Raw genomic sequence first — 18,119 nt, forward strand, 5'->3', positions numbered from 1 at the left:
CCCAATGAATTGAAATAGTACCTATACTAAATATTTAATGTCTTCATGATTATCGAATATATTATATTATTTTTAACTGTCATTTATATTTTATACTTTTTGATTTTTTATAATTCAATTTAATTTAATTGTAAATTTTGTTGTATTCTAAATAATTTTTTTTTTTTATTAACCCGCGGCAACTTAGGCCATTGGGTGGTTGTTTAAACTGTGAAGGAGGGTACTGTAGATTTTGGTAAACACGTGTGTTTTTTGGGTTTGGCATAATTTTAATTGGGCACCCGTATGTTTCTGCCATGCCCGGAGAGAAGTGCCGCATGTGACCGAGATTCGAACCGGCGACGGTGCGCGTCATAACCGACGCCATAGTCCACTCGGCCCCTCCGCCTCCCAAAAACATTTTTTACTTACGTTAGGAATTTATAATTTCATGTTTTAAAAAAAAAATAATAGGAGGTATCATGCCAGTGACAAATCTTAATATTTTTAATATTATTATTTATTTGTTTCTATTGTTTATTTATCCTAAGAAACGTAAAATATTCTTAATTTATTTTTATTTTATTTGGATTACTGGTCGATAATAATATGAATAGGCAGTATTAATTTTCCAAATTAAAATATTGATTTTAAGGAAAACATATGAATAATAATATAGTTACAACAAAGACTATACATTAATACAAACAAGAGTCGTTAGAACCCAAGTCGAACTTATAATTCAGTAGTAGTAGATTCATTAAATAGTTATGAAATTCTATATTGATTTATTAATATATTGTAAGGCGATAGTTTATCGTATGTATATTTATTATACGTCTATACAACATATTATTATGTATTATACTTACTTTAATATTTTATTCATTAGAAAAAATATATAATAACAATTTATTGTTTTAGATATTATTATTTTTAATTATAGCATGACAAATTGCTTACACATATTAGGATCTATTAGATACATGTCTAGAATTATTTCCCAAATTTAGACTTGAAGGCTCCCCATTAAAAAAAAATTCTAAAAGTTAGTTGATTTCGCAAGAAGTTTTATGATATGTAGGTACAGGGTTTTGAATCATGGAGTTAGGTAATAGTTAAAAAAAATATTTATAGATTTTTATACATGGATAATTTCTAGCAGCGATAAATGATTTCTTTTGTAGTGCATGGAATTGAATTGTTTAGAAATAATATGCATAGGCCGTTCTGTAGATGCAAAAACAAATAATAGAAAAATAGTGACATTTTAATTCGTCATAAATGAAAAAAAAAATTATTAAGAAATATAATAACAGATAATATATCCACATAGGTATACCGTATACCTACGTACGACTTTTGTAATATTTATGTCATTTTCAATTAAGCATATAGGTAACTTGAATTAATTAAACACATTTAACACTTACAAGTAATAATAATAATATGTCATGTATAATAGATATAGTATGCACATTGCACAGTATGTATAGTATATATATATAATAGAATATTAAATCTATGTACCAATTAACATTTGTATCATAATTATTAATTATTAATGTAGGTACTTACTTATTATTATAAATTAAATAACAATATACTCCGTTTAAACTTTTAAATATATTAATGGTACCTATACCTATGCTATTATTTTATTTTTACTTTAGAATTTTCAGTAATTTTCTCAGAGATTTTTGACCCAATAAATATAATATATAATAATATAATTTGTGGAAGAGTGTATATTAGCGGATCTTCGGAGTTCAAAATCGTACCCAACTTTGACGTTGAATTAAATGATTTTTATTTCACCATCAGCCCTTTTAATTTTTGAATAGGGTTGACAAACAAAGTTCATTAACTCCGATCAGAGTGGTCGAAATATACCATACGTAATAATTTGCGAATCCTCCGTCAGAGCCGAATTTTGATTATTTCTCGAAGATAGAAAAATATTGTTTATAAGTTAATTTATTTTGGTGAAAGTTTGGTATCGATAATCAAAAACACATGATCTGTAGATGAAAATGTTTTAAAAGTTTATTACGTAATTACGACTTGAGCTGTACAAAATTACAGTGTCATTTTATTCTATTTTCCAGTTTTCTAACCGTGCATAGTAAATGTACACATCCGTATTTATTTAATTATACATATTATCTTATCTTAATAATTTATACACGCGTTGTATTGATTATAAGAAAATTCAAAATGTGAAGTCAACGTTCCGGTTTTTGAGCTGATTCTTTTTTTGAAGTACCATTCATAAAATTATAGACAATGCAATGTAATATATTGTAGTATATAGTATGTATGGTACCACGGTTATCTACTCGGAGTAGATAACCGTGTATGGTACATTATATTGGTACCTATACATTGAGTGTAAAATAATAAAAATTGTTTCCATAAAACGCGCGAATATAGAATAATATATGATATTATCAATTATGATTATCGAAAAAGGGTCGAAACTAGTAAGTTATGAGTGATTATATAGTAGGAAGGAAAAAACACAGAAACCCCATGAGGGTCGATTGCACTGTACGGCGCGTTGTTTTCATATTGTGTGTCGCTCGCCGCGGGTGTAGATAGGCGTGCGTAGCGTCTAAGTATATGCGTCAAAGGTCGCGTACTCGAATAAAACCCTCTACAGAATATTGTACTTTCCTGAACTACCCCCATAACTGTAAGACGAGAGTGGAGGGAATGTATATTAAACAAAAGTCGTATGCATATAATACATAAATATATATAGCAGCGCACTCACTATAGGGACGTACCACGGACTGAGGAGAGATTAGAGACCGCGTGACGTAAAGTGAACAGCGGAAAAGGCATGGAAAAAAAACTAAATTAATTACCCCCAATACGTATATAAAACGCATAAATATTATATATATATATATACTATACCGATATAATATAGTCTACATTATACTTACTCGACGGCAGCGGAATCGTATATATTATAATATAATAAATTATATCCGCGTATCTGGTGCGGTGGACATGGTTTTTCGCAGGTGAGGAAACCTTAGATGGGGTGGGTATTTTTAGCGTGGGACGAAGATTACTATCCAATGTCCTTTATGACGTGTGGCTGGCTGGCTGGCGGACTGCGATATATATAATATATTATAGTACATAATGTATATTATATATATATATCAGAGGGGGTTGAAACGACGTTTCGGAAGAGAAGGGTGTTCGACGGTGGTGGCTAGCGAGCGATATGGAGCGAGCGAGAAAGGCGCGATGACGGCGGCGAGACAGCACTCCGTATAGGGAGGGAAAAGCGAATGTGAACGGTGGCGGTGGAGAGGGGTGGGTTAAGGTCAGGCGCGCACGGGGTATTTATATATATATGTAAGCGCCGCAGCCAGAACAGAGATAAGCGCATGAGAGACCCCCGACGCGCACGCCGCACACCCACACCAGCGTTACACTGCACGCTCACTCACACACATACGTACACCCACACGCGCTCGGCGGGTATATGAGCGCGGCCGTCTTCCCCTCGGCGGCGCGCGCGCGCGACCACCACGGGCGGCGCCACCAACGCTCGCGCGCGGTTGGAAGGGGCTAGGGCAGGCGGGCGGGCACGTTTGTGGGCGGGCGGGCGGTGAGAGCGCATTATCCCGGCGGCGTCGCCGAACGCCGCTTAGCTGGTGGGCGCCCAGAAGCAGCTCAGTCGCCGAGCGAACGATGGCCGAGTGAGCGCGCCTAACGCGGCCCCCAAAAACATTCGTAGAAACCGTACCAGCGCGCGCGTCTGTCCGTCTATTCCGTCCGTCCGTCCGGCTGGCCGGCTGCCTTGTCGCGCACTCCCCCTGCCCACGCGCGCGAGTGTGTGAACCGCCTCCGCCCATGGTGTTATGTCGCCGCCGCCGCCGCCGCCGTCGTTACACTCAGGTCGCATTCGTTAATTGATTTTTTTTTTCTTTTTCCTTATTCACTGTTTTCGGCGCGCACACCGCCGACAAAGACCTTCGAACCACGGGCCACGCGATCCCGTCGGAATATCGTTGACGCGTTTTATAGTCGTCATCCAATATACGACGTCCGCGGTAACGGTACACGCACGCGTTGCCGATCGTCAACGTTTCCGGAGAACGCGTGCGGGAGATGACCATCACCGCCGCCGGATGAACGGTATCGCGGCGAACGCGCTCGATCGTAACGCGAAACGTTAGGCGCTGCAGCCGCCACAGCCACCGCGCGACCGAACGGCGAGCGTGACATAGCTTTATAGCCGTTTGCAACAAGACACAGCCCTGGATTCCAATTTGCATGGCCTAAGTTTTAAGTGGCCTCGGAAAATGTTGAGGAATTGTTTTTTCGGTAAGTATGCGCGTCGCACTCCAAACGATGATATTGTCTAATACACGTGTGCGAGTGCTGAATGTGCATCATGGTTCATCTGGTGTAAGCGAGCCGATCACAAGTTCACCCTGTACAAGGCGTCGGATGACTGTGGATGAGTTTGTGTGTGTGTGTGTGTGTGTGTGTGGTGATTGGGGAGGTAGTTCCCGGGGTTGAGGTGCTGGTTGGCACGACCGTAATTTCGAAAAAACACGCAAACCCAGTGTATATAATAGTGAGAAAGAGTGAGTGAAACAACGCACGTTGCGCGTACGTATATTATTGTATATTATTTCACAAAACCACCGTCGCGCGTCGTATAGGTATAGACAATGCTTCATGTACATCAGGTCTGTACTAATGTCGCCTATAATAAAGAACCGTCGACTGCATGTGTGATACTATTTAGGTATTATACATATTAAATTACCTACACAACATTACAATGATACCAATCTTGTAAATATTCGTTTAGCCACGATGTGTGGTCCTTAGTTGAAATTATTATTATTATACCGTCGCTAAAGACGGCGTTTGTCTTCCTTATAATATAATAGGGTACATCGTACATCTATATATTATCACGCACATAACAGTGGGGGAGGTTTGAGGGTTACAACTTTGCACCCTCCTGATATCATCTCTTTATAATATTTTGATAGACTAAGCCACTTGCAGGGTAAAAACGCGTTCAAATATATTATCATTACACTAGCGCGATGATTGAAATATATACGGTCCAGTGTTCAAATTATTTCAAAAGCCCGGGATCACGAACCGCCGTGATTTATTATTTCAGACTCCCCGAAAATGTATTCTATTCGTACCACTCAGTTTATTTGGGGCAATTAACACGGTGAACACACCGGCAAGTGCGGGAATACGGGTTTGAACAATACTCTAAGTAGGTTATTATATTATTATCATCTTGCAGTGTTGATTTACGCGTTATTTTTTCCAATAGTATTAGGTAATATCATACAGTAGTTATTATTTCCTCTGTGTACTTTTACTGTGTACAACAGTTCACGCGGTGATTTTCCGATACGTTTCTTTAGTATTGAGGTTAAACTAATAGTTTATGACTTTATATGTGTTTACACAATGGTGACATAGGTATATTATAGTGAGTAATGGTGACTAATATGCGTTTAGAAAAGTAGTTCATCAATCATGGTTTTATTAATTAATGAATATTGCTAACAATAACGCCTTGCATATTATTATATGCTCCAATTGTTCAAATTTTAATCATCCATAGATAATATTATTATGTTTATTTAATGTAGTGGTTTATTTTAATTATTATAACTGAGAACGGTCAACTGAAATCAATTTAAACGTTCATAAACACTGTTTTGCTAATAGAAAAGTTTTCCATAATTTTAAACCATTATTTCGTTATATTATCTTCTGCATTCGTTTTAGTGTTTGTAAACCACTTCTGTTTTTATTGTAGTTTATCGAAAATTCCAAAGTACTCGAAAACTGTTATAAATTGATATAAACAATAGTAAAGTGATTGAACGTTAATGTAAAATTGAGGAATATCGTTCATTTATTTTTAGGAATTGAATATAATAATAAAACCGTGATGTAGGTATGGTTAAAAAATGAAAAATACATTTTCTCAGCCGACCGACACTTGTTATTAAATTGTTGTCAGCATATTATTTTATACATATGATACAGAGTGCGTTTACGCAAATGCCAAATATTATTAATAATCAATGATTTTCGTGTAATTAAGCGATAAATTATTTAGCGTGTATTAACGCGAAAGGTTCTGGGTTCAGAATTCAGGGTGTAACAATAATTAATAATGAAATATTCCGTACACGAGACTTCATAAGTAAAATGTAATTATGTGTGTTTTATGAACGCCCTGACATATTATTATATATTATATTTGAACCGAAATTCAAACATCCAAACAAACACATCCGACAGATGTAAGCGATGTGTAGACAATATATTGTCTTGCAATAGAAATTGCTGTGTTGGTGTAAGGTGAGGTACTTAGGCGCCTTAATATACCTATTACAATATTTACAATACCAAACTGGTTTATTACGATACAAAACAGCCAAATACGATAATTAAGATTTGAGACGCACTACATATGTATAGTACGCAGTGGCGTATTTAGGGGGGGGGGGCAATTCCTCCGGTCAGCACTTTTTTGGGGGGACAGCAAATTTTTGTTGGAGCTTTTTTTTTAAAACAGATTTACAATGATTTAGGCAGTTATCAAATCAATGTCAACAAAACGTTCTATTAATATCTTAATATAAACAAAGCTACTCTATGCAATCAATCTCTACATCCGATGATATGCGCGTGTGTTAATACCTTAACCTATGGTTCTGTGTCTAAACTACGGATATAGATACCAATGGCGTAGACAAGGGGGGACGTGGAGGTCAGATGCCCCCCATTGGCTTTTTATTACCATAGTAAAAAGTGTTGAGAGGGTGGGGGATTTTCCAATTTCCCCCTCCCACTTAGCTATGTCGTTTTTTTTTTTAATCCCCCCTTTCAGAAATCATGTCTACCTCACTGATAAATACTATCCGTATCTATATCCGTGGTCTAAACTAAACATTTCTTGTGAGTTGTGGGATATGATGTTAGTAACATCGTACTGTCAGTACCTACAAGAGGGCTGTATATATCAAGCATGGTAGATTGTGCAGGAGAGAGTTTTTAATATTTAATAGCTTACAGAATATAATAATTTTGCGACCTATCTTTAGCCACAATGCCACATATAAGTATAACTAATTGTATTCGAAAATTTCTTGTAAGTTTGATGTAGTACTTTTTAAAAACTTAAACTTGCTAGAAATAATATTTATTTATAAAAACAATAAATATTTTGAGATATGGCCTTATTGCATTGATAATTTTATTAACTAACTATTTATATTAACATACTTTTCTAATAATAAATAATTACTGATGAGTGATGACAATAATATTACTATTATAGTATTTCATACATAATATTATTAAACTTTGAGCGGAGCGATGCAGAAGACAATGATTTTGCAATAATGTGTGATGATTTTTTTTATTTGTGTTTCCATGTACACGATAAATAGTTGAAATAATGCTTCAATTTTCAACTTCAGTATCTTTTCTAGTGGAAAAGTGGATCTAGTAGGCAAATTTAAAGAGTATCCCAGTAGTTTTCACGTTTTTCCGACGATGAATACAAAAAAAATTAAGGAAAAACGGAAATGTTTTCACAAGACACAAGTTTTCGACATAATTGATTTTAATTGTTTGGTGTAACTAAAAAAAAAATAACCGTAGATAGGTACGTGTTATTTTTTAAATTATAATTTATTAATCATTATCATTAGACGGTTTGGTTGATTTATATAAAAATGTATATTGGTTTTAACAATAATTTGAAAGCAATAGGCCACATTTTATTGAGCAGCACTTATCAATGTCTTATTCAAGAAATATTAATTTTTAGTATGTTTATTGTTTTAAAAATAGATTAAAAAAATTTAATAAATTTTACAATTTGCTTTGATTATTTCGTTATTTTTTGCTGCTGTGAATACTTACGATACCTGCATGATACCATTATATCACATTACATGCATGCGTTGTAAGTATTTTTATGAGGCAGAAAAATTGCCACAATAAAAAACCAGTGGGGGGGAAAGAGCATTAAAAAAAAATGTGTACTTAGGGCAGCAAAATCCTAAATACGCCACATGATAGTACGCATTATTCGACACAACGTTGACTATAAATGTTAAGTTTGAAGACTGCAGACATCAGGGTACAACAAAATTATTATATAGAAAATTAACTCAAAAAGTTCATATTAATAATATATTAAAATAATTTATATTTTAAGAATTTTTACTTTTTAATAATACGATACTAAATATTAGAACCGCATCTGCACCTGCGCGTGTACCTAACCTATAATCATTTAAAAAAAAAATCAATTAAATACTTCAATATTAATCGATACAACGATTTTATCGCACATCATTTTAATACTGGCCACTGCGTATAATAATATGTCACTATGTCAAAGTCAAACACGTGGATATCAATTAAAACCGATGATATGTATAAGCTAATACACACCACTAAACACATAAATGATAAATATCGAGTTTAGACAACAACGCAAAGAAAACAGTTATAACAATAATATAATATATATAAATATACCGTGTATACGATAAAATATATGTGGTAACGAACGCGAGATTGTATATATAGTAAACTTAGCAAAACTATACTAAAAGTTTATGACAAAATCGTAGTGTACTTACTATATACATTATCACATATAATGTCGTATTTGTGTATTGTTCATGTATCGGGTAAACCTATGTTTGTTTTTAAAATAAAAACGGTGGAAGTATTTGAATTTTTAATATACATCTCCACATACAAGTAAGACCTAGGAATCATACTTAACATAATGGCCTTTATTAGAATATATTTTGTATCGCATTCAAAATAATAATATTATATCCCTATGGCCTATATACTAATATATTATAATTTTTGTTCACAAAGTTATCAATCATTATTTTTAACGGCATTAAATATTTTGTACAATAATAACATTAAATTGAAATTTTAACTACTGTTTGAGTGCATCGCGTATGGTTTGTATATTGTATTTTATACAATTCCAAATTATAAATAATAAATTGTTAGAGTTAGGTTTATATATTATAATAAAGGTATACAAAATGGTTGTAATATAATGTTCGATAAAAAAAAACACGATAAAAACGAAATAATTTAGAGGTTTAGACATGAGATACATATTTTAAAAAACAGATAAAATGTTTAATTAAATGTTTGATGAAAAACATTCCCATATAATCACTACATACCTACATCATAAAAAGTTTTTATTGTTTTTAAATCGAAAAAAAACATATTAAATTAAACTTTCAAAAAAGTTGACTGAATTGTTTATAATATTCTACATACATTTTTTCAAAACCATTCACATAGCATGACAGAACACGAAAAACCAAACGAAGAACCAACAAAATGTATTATTAACAATTCGTCGTTTATTTTTATATTAAATAAGCTCTACAATTTAATGCGGATTTTTATGGGGGACACCGATGTTAAGTCGGATGATAAAATAATACCTATTATATTTTTCGTTGTACTGCGTAGGTAACTAATAATAAAATAGAATAAAACTATAACCCTTCACTGCGGCTGAGTATACCTTCCGAACCTACCCAACTATATCTAAGCGATTTTCGCGGCACATATTGTAAATTGTGATGAGAACGTGAAGCGAAAAAAGATAAGTTTGTAAACAACTATAATCGATAAATATAAAATTAAATGAAATGATCCAATTTTCTATCATAGTTTTATTTCATATTAATTTTCTTTTTGATAAATCAAGTGTATTATTAGGTGTGCATAGTGTAGGTACCTTTCTGCATATTATTGTAAATAATTCCGCAAGGATATAAGCTAGATACACGTGCAGGTTATACTCGTACTCCAAGCATGCTCACCTCCTATTTTTTCTTTTAATTAAGTACCTATAAGCACTAATTTAAAAACTAATTTTAGGAATTCAAAGTATGACTACCCAATGGTCATATTTTCAAATACTTGTATTTTTTGTCATTTAAGGAGTTTCCTGCATGTGGTGATAAAAAACTTTTTTTCCTCAATAAGAACCATCCTTTTATTCCATTTACTGTAAATTGTTAGATTTTCAGATGATTTATAGCAGATAATTTTTTTGAAAATGTTGATGCATCTCAATCGAAATTTGAACAGGTATGTTTTCTGAGGTATCAAATTATATTAACTACGGATAATATGGATTATTATGATTTGAAAATAATTGATATTAATCTATTAATATTTTGTAATTAGTATAAACTATTAATCGTTTGATTGCTGGACTAAAATTAACATACATTTTCCATTTCGTGTTAATCTCTTATTGAGGACTATTATAATAATTATAATAATTCAAATATTACTCATTTGAAATTCGATATAGACGTATCAATATTTTCGAAAAATATCTGTTTAACAATTTACTGTAAAAAGGAGATTTTCATTTGAAAAATTAATGTTTATCGTTTGTTTATATTCAATAATACATCATTTTTAATATTTTATATTCTGTGTAAAGCAAGAAATATGTTCATTTTTATATTTAAAACAATGAGAAAATTAATTATTTTAAGTTTCGGATAAAGGAAATGATTACCTTGATTTTAGAACGATAGGCTTTTAATATTACTCCTCAACAAGCATCGCGTGTTAGAGCTTTTCCAAACCTCGAACCTTTATAATAATTGACAAAAGATTGATCATTTCAGATTCTGTTTTGTATTACACATTTCATAGTGTTTAAAAGAAGCAGAAAAAAAAATGTTAAATATAAATTCTACGAAATTCACTATGATACTTATTGAGATTAAAAATAAAAACTTACACTTAATAATTGAAATGAATATTTATACCAACACGTATAAGTATGTATTATAAATTATTAAGTTATTATATTATTATATTTAAATTATTATATTAATCCCTTAACATTTACGAGCCGAAAGCTCAAATTTTAGATTTCCTTATCACTAATCAACTATAATACTTTACATTAGGTATGAAAGATTTTATGTATTAATAATTGTCATTTTAGTAAAAATATTTGTTAGTTTATGGGTAACTTATAAATTAAATCGATGAATATTAAAAGCAACATTTATTTTTGTTAAACTTAACATACCTAGGTACATATTATATCCTTAGTTGCATAAAAAAATTAATTTTATAATTTAATAAACCAATCATGGGTCACTAAATCATGTTTAAAGGATAATTAGCTCACTATTGATTCATTAAATATTTATTGATTGTTTATGCAACCAGAAAATGCCAATAATTTTATAACCTAATTTATTGTTTAGTAGACTATTAGGTCAGGTTTGTATCAGGTTACTATCATAATGACGATTGAGGCATTTTTTTAAATCTTTTTTTTACTAAAAATCCAAAAAAAAGTGAAAAAAAATAGGAACAAATATTGTTATATAAACTTATTAATTTTACATAATACCAAAATATACAAGTTTATTGAATCGATTTCGATTACATCAGTGTCGATTGCGTTTACATCAGTGCAGTAACGATGATGATTGAGCGAAAAGCATTTTGCGAGGAAATTACATCACAGCAGTTGTCATTCGTTACCACTATTATAATGTAACTATATTAATTAGGTATGTGTTGGATTGGTATTTATAACAAAGACATATATACATCCTGCTTTATTACACTGCACAACACATAGCGCAACGATTTATAATGTTTGATTTTTCCGAATAGTATACTTATAAAATATGGAGTTTTAAAAAAAAATTTGGCACAATCCCAACTTCCAAGGAGGTTTTTCATGAAAATGCACAACATTATTACATTTATCGAGATAAAAATTAAAAAGGTGGGCAAGTGGGTGTCGCTCTGCTGTACAGTAGGTTACAAGTGGATCACTGTAATGGATGGTCTTAAATTTTAATTCAATGATATCATATAATTATATGAATTATATGAGAAAAAACATGGTTAAAAAACCTGTTTATGTGCTGCCATTCATTATTCAGTATAGGTACATCATTTTTTACAATCAATAGCTCATATAAATGTATTTATTAAATTATTGCACACTTTTAAATATTATTATTTTGATATTATATTGCGCGTAAGACTACCAACAATAAGGAAGAGTATATATACATAACATCTCGTTCATTATATTTCATTTAAATGTGTTTGTTTGCATTATAAATACAATCTTGAAATCAAATACATTTATAACAGTTAGTCAAATACTATAAATTATTATAGTTTCTATACAGAACGACGTCAATGATGATGAATGATGACAACGTGTTTTGTGTTTAATGTTAAATGGATCGCATACACTGTGCTGTTATATTGTCAATTAGTAACCAGCGTATAGTCAATTACGTTTTATAGAAAAATCATGACTGCTCGTTTATAACGAAATAATTATACTCAATCAACACCAATGTTCCGTTGTTGTGGGTAGGTACCTATAATAGCTAGGTCATAGGTCATAGGTAGGTACATGATAACTATTATCATTCAGTAGTTATATTATATTGTATATTGATAATATATACTAAATGCTATTATTTTATATTTTTGTGTTAAAACATCAACTATTCAGCTAGGTTTACGAGGTTTTAAGATCTATGTGGACGATACACTATTTTTCCGAACTGTTACCTATATACCTACTTGAGATCGACGAATATGACTTTTCTTTTCGTCTGGTAAGCAACGAGATAACAAAATATTTGTACTAAATCAGATATCGGCGATAGATACCACAAGTCACGAGAATACAAAAATAAGTATAATAAACGAAGTGTCATATTATTATAACCTAACCTAACCAACTATACGTTCGTCGTAATAATGAAGTAGAGTTTTCGAGTTTCTCGCAAACTTGATGAAGAGCCAACGAGCCACGTGCTTGGAATAATTTAACTGACATTGAGATTTGAAAAAGGTGAAAACTGAAAAGTCAAATTTCCGGTATTGGTAAAAGTCACAATGGCGGGTTGCAACCTAGCGTCACGAATACCCGTGGTATATTCCCTTGCGGTATATTTCCGGGAAATCTTAAATAACAGCAGTCCCTGAGCTTAAAAATGGGATACACAATGCAACGTAATTAACGAGTGCTATACGAGAAAAAAAAGAAGACTGAGACTAATTCAGACGGGTCCGACGCCATCTTAAATCAATAATTTTATTGAATGTAAAATTAACGATATTTGTGCGATGGTGAATGACGGTGAGTGAAAAAATAATATTGTGAAAAACTGAACGAGAAAATGTATCGTGATCTACACTTTTTTGTACATTGGTAAAACTCACAGGGTGTTGGGGGGGGAGGTTAGGGACGACTACATTTTGGGCAATTCGAATGCACTCAAGTCTGCACACTCTTTTTAAATTCGTTTTTATTTTATTTTCATATTGTAATTATATTGATTTGTAGCCTTGCAGTATATATAGGTAAGGTAGGTAAATTATAAATTACCATTGCCGCGGTTGGTTATAAATAGCGGCCCTGCGCCACCCGGATAACTGTTTTCGAACGTGATCGGTGCCTCAAGGTTTTTACTTTTGAGGGTGGAGCGAGGAGTGTGCTAATTCTCAACCCGTTAGCGCTTAAGTAGCTCCCAGCAACCCCCCTACACCGAGGCTGGGTATATCGCCTAAATTATGGACACCTGCGGACGTTATAGACCGGCAATCAAATATTTCCCACCAGCAATATTCATATCGAATTCTGCACAAATCATTCGATGTGGCAATCAAGCAGCGATCTCGGTCGAGATTTTTCTTCTTTTGAATTCTGACCTCTCTCAATTTTCCCCTCTCATTTAGTTGTGAACATCCGACGACCCTTTTGATATCGACTCTAACCAATATTATAATACCAAAAATCCGTGGTTACGCACGGGTTCGTATATACGTTCTTACATCGTATATTTTGTATTATCCAGACATATTTGTTTCGTTTTTGTGAACCGAACAAATGTTTTAAATGTCTCGCACAGGACGTACAGTCGTATCATAATACATATGATGTATCGAAAACGTCGAGCGGCCGATACGTCATCATTTGTGCATCGTTATTTATTTATTTTTTTTCGAAACTATAGAAAGAATAGGTACGCGACAATAAAATAACAGACACTAAAATTACAATGCGAAAGCGGTTTTCGAACGATATATATTCGCGTGCAGGTAAACGACAGCCGACAAGTTAAAATATGTTTTCAAATTTACATTTATTCGTGAAACAGAATAAAAATAAAAATATACATTTTATAGGTTATGCATTTTATGCGTCCTTATTTCTTATAATACTATGCTTATTGTAACAATCGTCTGTTTTATTGAAACGTACAAAAACTGAAAGAAAAATGATTATTATACTTCTCGGCAAAGTCAATATTTGTTTTTACCCCCGCTGAAATAGCACCCACGTATAAAATATAAATAAACAAATGCGTGCAAAGAGAATAAATTATATTTTTATAGCGGAAAAAATACTACATAATAATTTAAAATGTGTAATAACCATACAAATCAGGAAACTATGACGTGGGTACCTATAAACCACGTTATTAATTAAATATGAAATTAGAGAGTGAATTGGATTTGGATAAGCATATATATTTATTACGTCTTACATAATTAAATAATTTTAAAAAAATGATATGAAACTATTAGTTCTCTTGGGCTGTATTTCAGATTTTTATACATGACAAAAGCACCGAACTTGAATACTATCGTTAATATTTTAACATTTGAATGTAATATGTTCATCATTTAACGGTTTCCGTTATATTTGTTTTAAATATTGGCTGCGACGTGTATAATATAGGTGTATACATTTCACACGATGATTAATGATCGAGCCCCTTTTATACTAGCTATTTCTGGTGCGTAATTTGATTTAACGAAAATAATCAGGTCGTTGATGGCACTTTAAAGACATATTAATTTGTATGATACATTTTTATCGGGGTTAAAGGTTTAATAGATTTTAGTTGTAATGATGTTTTAGGACTACCGTTGCTATGGCTACCGCGGCATTACCAGCATAATGGAATGATTGAGTAGGGAGTTACGGAAGTGTACTGGTAGGATTTCGAAACAATTCCATTTAAAATCCAACGGCGGAGTTTTCGGAGGTTTTTATTTAGGCAAACATTATTCTACCACACACGCACACACATAATATATTATATATTTATGTATAATATTAAATATATTATTAGTCTACTCGTATATTTTATAGTATTGTGTTATATTATTTAGAGTTTTCACCGAGGGTTAGATACAACTAAGACGAAGAAATTTTTAACAATAGGTACCTATTGTGGCGTAATTTATTCGACAAACAGAATATCTAATATTATTTTTACAAGATAAACAGATATATTATTTACAATATAAAATTATTTCTTTATTTGCCATTTGTATCATTCAATGAAAACAAATGTCAGTCGATAAAATGTTACATTACCTATGGGCTATGACTATATTTTACTTAATATTCCGCTTTTTTATCACAAAAATATAATACTGTTTTAAATTGCATGTAAAATTACAGTATATAAAACTTAAATTTTATAATTTCTAAAGTTAATAAAATAATAATTCTTTTTATTATGATAAGATTGAATAGGTTATTTAATTTTTTTTTTTAAATGTATAAAAGTTTAATTTTATTGCCTGATTATATAAATAAATCTGAAATAACATAATTTGATACAAATTTGTTTAACATTCGGATTTCTTTATTTTTATGTAGGTAAAATACAGTTTTGATAATGTTGATACAAAAAGTATTATTTAAAAAAATTTTACTCCCTACACCGAATACAATTTTATTTTTGAGAACCTATCAAAATTAATATGAGTACCTACACTAATTTTACTCAACGCGTATTCTGACAATATAAACAATAGTTAAAAGAATATAGTAATTCTGCTGTATAATTAATTAATTTATAAAATCAAAATATAAATTGTATAAATACCTAATTTCAAGAAACTAGTACAAAACGCGAAAGTGGCACTTAAATTATTTTACACCAAAGAAAGTTACTTACTTAATAACTTCGGTGAAGTTTAGAAATTTCATTACACACTTTAATGACTTATGATATGATTACCAACGAAAATTCAAAGTTATAAAATTTCAAGTATGAACACAACCCTGCATAACCATAAAAGTTAACGTTGACCCAATGCACGAGGGTAAATATTATCATGTTGGGAGTTTAAGATTACATCACTCAGATAAAAATGAATTTTAATTTTAAAGGTTGGGTATCATTAATTTGTAGCATTAAAATGTATAATATCAAGGTTATTAAAAAATTCATGTATGAAGGAAGTGTTATTAATTTTAATATATTATTCGCTTCAATTAATCATTCAAAAATTCAGAATATCATGTCCTTAAAAATGAAATAGTACAATTCCTATTGGATAAAAGGTTGGTTGGTGTATGTGGTTTCCTCCTTCATATTATATTTAATCATAGAAATCAACAAAAATGCACAGTTGGCTTAGATCAATTTATAACTTTATAAGTACATTTTTTCTTACTATTGTATATTTGTATATAATATTACCTTCTAACACGATATTCCGACGAAATATAAGAAAATTGATTTATAAAACAAATATGTATCATGGCTGTCTATAATTATTATTATGCCTCCCCTAATAATAATGATGGTAATATTAAAGTAATAATAGTTCTACAATAATTCCTGCATAATGGTATATTTATCTTCGAATGTTTGAAATTTAAATATATCTATTACAAAATAAAGCGTTATCTGGATTGTAATATCAACAGCCGTGACCTACAAGTATAAAAATACAAACAATAGTTAAACTTTTATATTATTTAATACGGTAGAGAAAATATTGGTTTTACTTTTAGAATTTATTTTAATTCATAAAATATGGAATCGTTATACTGCGAGCGAGTAAACATAACGCTCAGAATATTATTATTGGTTACATTTTGTACAAACTTTATTTATCATCTCAAACTACGCTAGAAAGTATGATAATTTGAATTATATAATGAAATAAGATCGATATATTTAATTATTTATCAATTTTAATTGAAAAATCAATATATTTGATATTTTAATGCGCGAATAATCCATATTATATAACGGTTTAGTTTTTAGATTATTTTGCTTATTCCCTTTTTGTAGGAATTCATATATTTGTGTTTTACTTGAAGTAGTCATACCCAATATACGCGTGTAGGTATAACCGTGTTTAAAATAAAATAAATAACATAATTGTATGAGTTTGGTGTTCCTAATAAACGTGAAACGCTTTATATGAAATAAATAATAACTCAATAATATATTAATATGAGAAAGAAGGATAATTCGTAGGTGTCGACCACATGTAAAACCCCAAGTCCAGGCTTCAATTCAAAATAAATCGTAGGTAAATTGAGATAATTGTATTTGTGAATTCAAAACAATACGTTTTCTATAAAATATATCAATACAATTTTATTTATTGGGTAAAAAAGCTTGTAATTTTAATACAAGGCTCCTACTATATTGTTACAATGACATTTGAAAAAAATTAAAAATCCTAAGTTTTTTTACAAGCATTTAAAGTTCAAATCTTTACAAAATACTGAAAAATCACGAAAATTATTGACTTTTTTTTGAGTTAAGAATTTATAGTATATTTTCTTTTTAAATCTAAGATTTGAAAATGTATACAAGATTCCTTATAAGTTTGTCTACCTTTATGAAAAAAAAAACGTTTACAAGCAAATCAAATCATATTTTTATGAGCGTTTGAAGTTCATATTATTACCGGATTGGATATTCACTACGAGTTCTCATTATGTAAGGATTTTCTTATTTTGTTGTAATTAAAAAACGAATAACTGTAGATACATGAAAATTTCATTGAATGTTTATACTTTATATTCCCATTTTCTATACAACATAACATTTTGCAAATATTTTGACTCGTTTTGAGCTGTTTACGGACAATTTCAAATCTAAATGTTTTTAGATTTTTTTTCTATAAATATCAATATAATTTTATTTGTTGGGTCAAAAAGCGTGAAAAATTAATAAAAAAAATACAACGCTCCTGATATATTGTTA

At 31.0% G+C, this 18,119-nt stretch overlaps 2 protein-coding genes across 3 annotated transcripts in view; one reads left to right on the forward strand and one right to left on the reverse strand.

Annotated features, from left to right (window-relative positions):
• The window catches only part of LOC107884068, a 126,045-nt gene that overhangs the window by 85,124 nt on the left and 22,802 nt on the right, over nucleotides 1–18,119 (reverse strand). The window lies entirely within an intron of this gene.
• Nucleotides 3,659–18,119, forward strand: part of LOC100166269 (regulator of G-protein signaling 11) — a 48,014-nt gene continuing 33,553 nt past the window's right edge. For both annotated transcript variants that reach the window (XM_003246448.4, XM_001943731.5), the window contains exon 1: nucleotides 3,659–4,329. The gene's annotated coding sequence lies outside the window, so the exon portion shown is untranslated. The remainder of the gene's footprint in view (nucleotides 4,330–18,119) is intronic.

This window comes from Acyrthosiphon pisum, chromosome A1 (assembly GCF_005508785.2).
Source record: "Acyrthosiphon pisum isolate AL4f chromosome A1, pea_aphid_22Mar2018_4r6ur, whole genome shotgun sequence".
Classification (NCBI taxonomy): Eukaryota; Metazoa; Arthropoda; class Insecta; order Hemiptera; family Aphididae; genus Acyrthosiphon; species Acyrthosiphon pisum.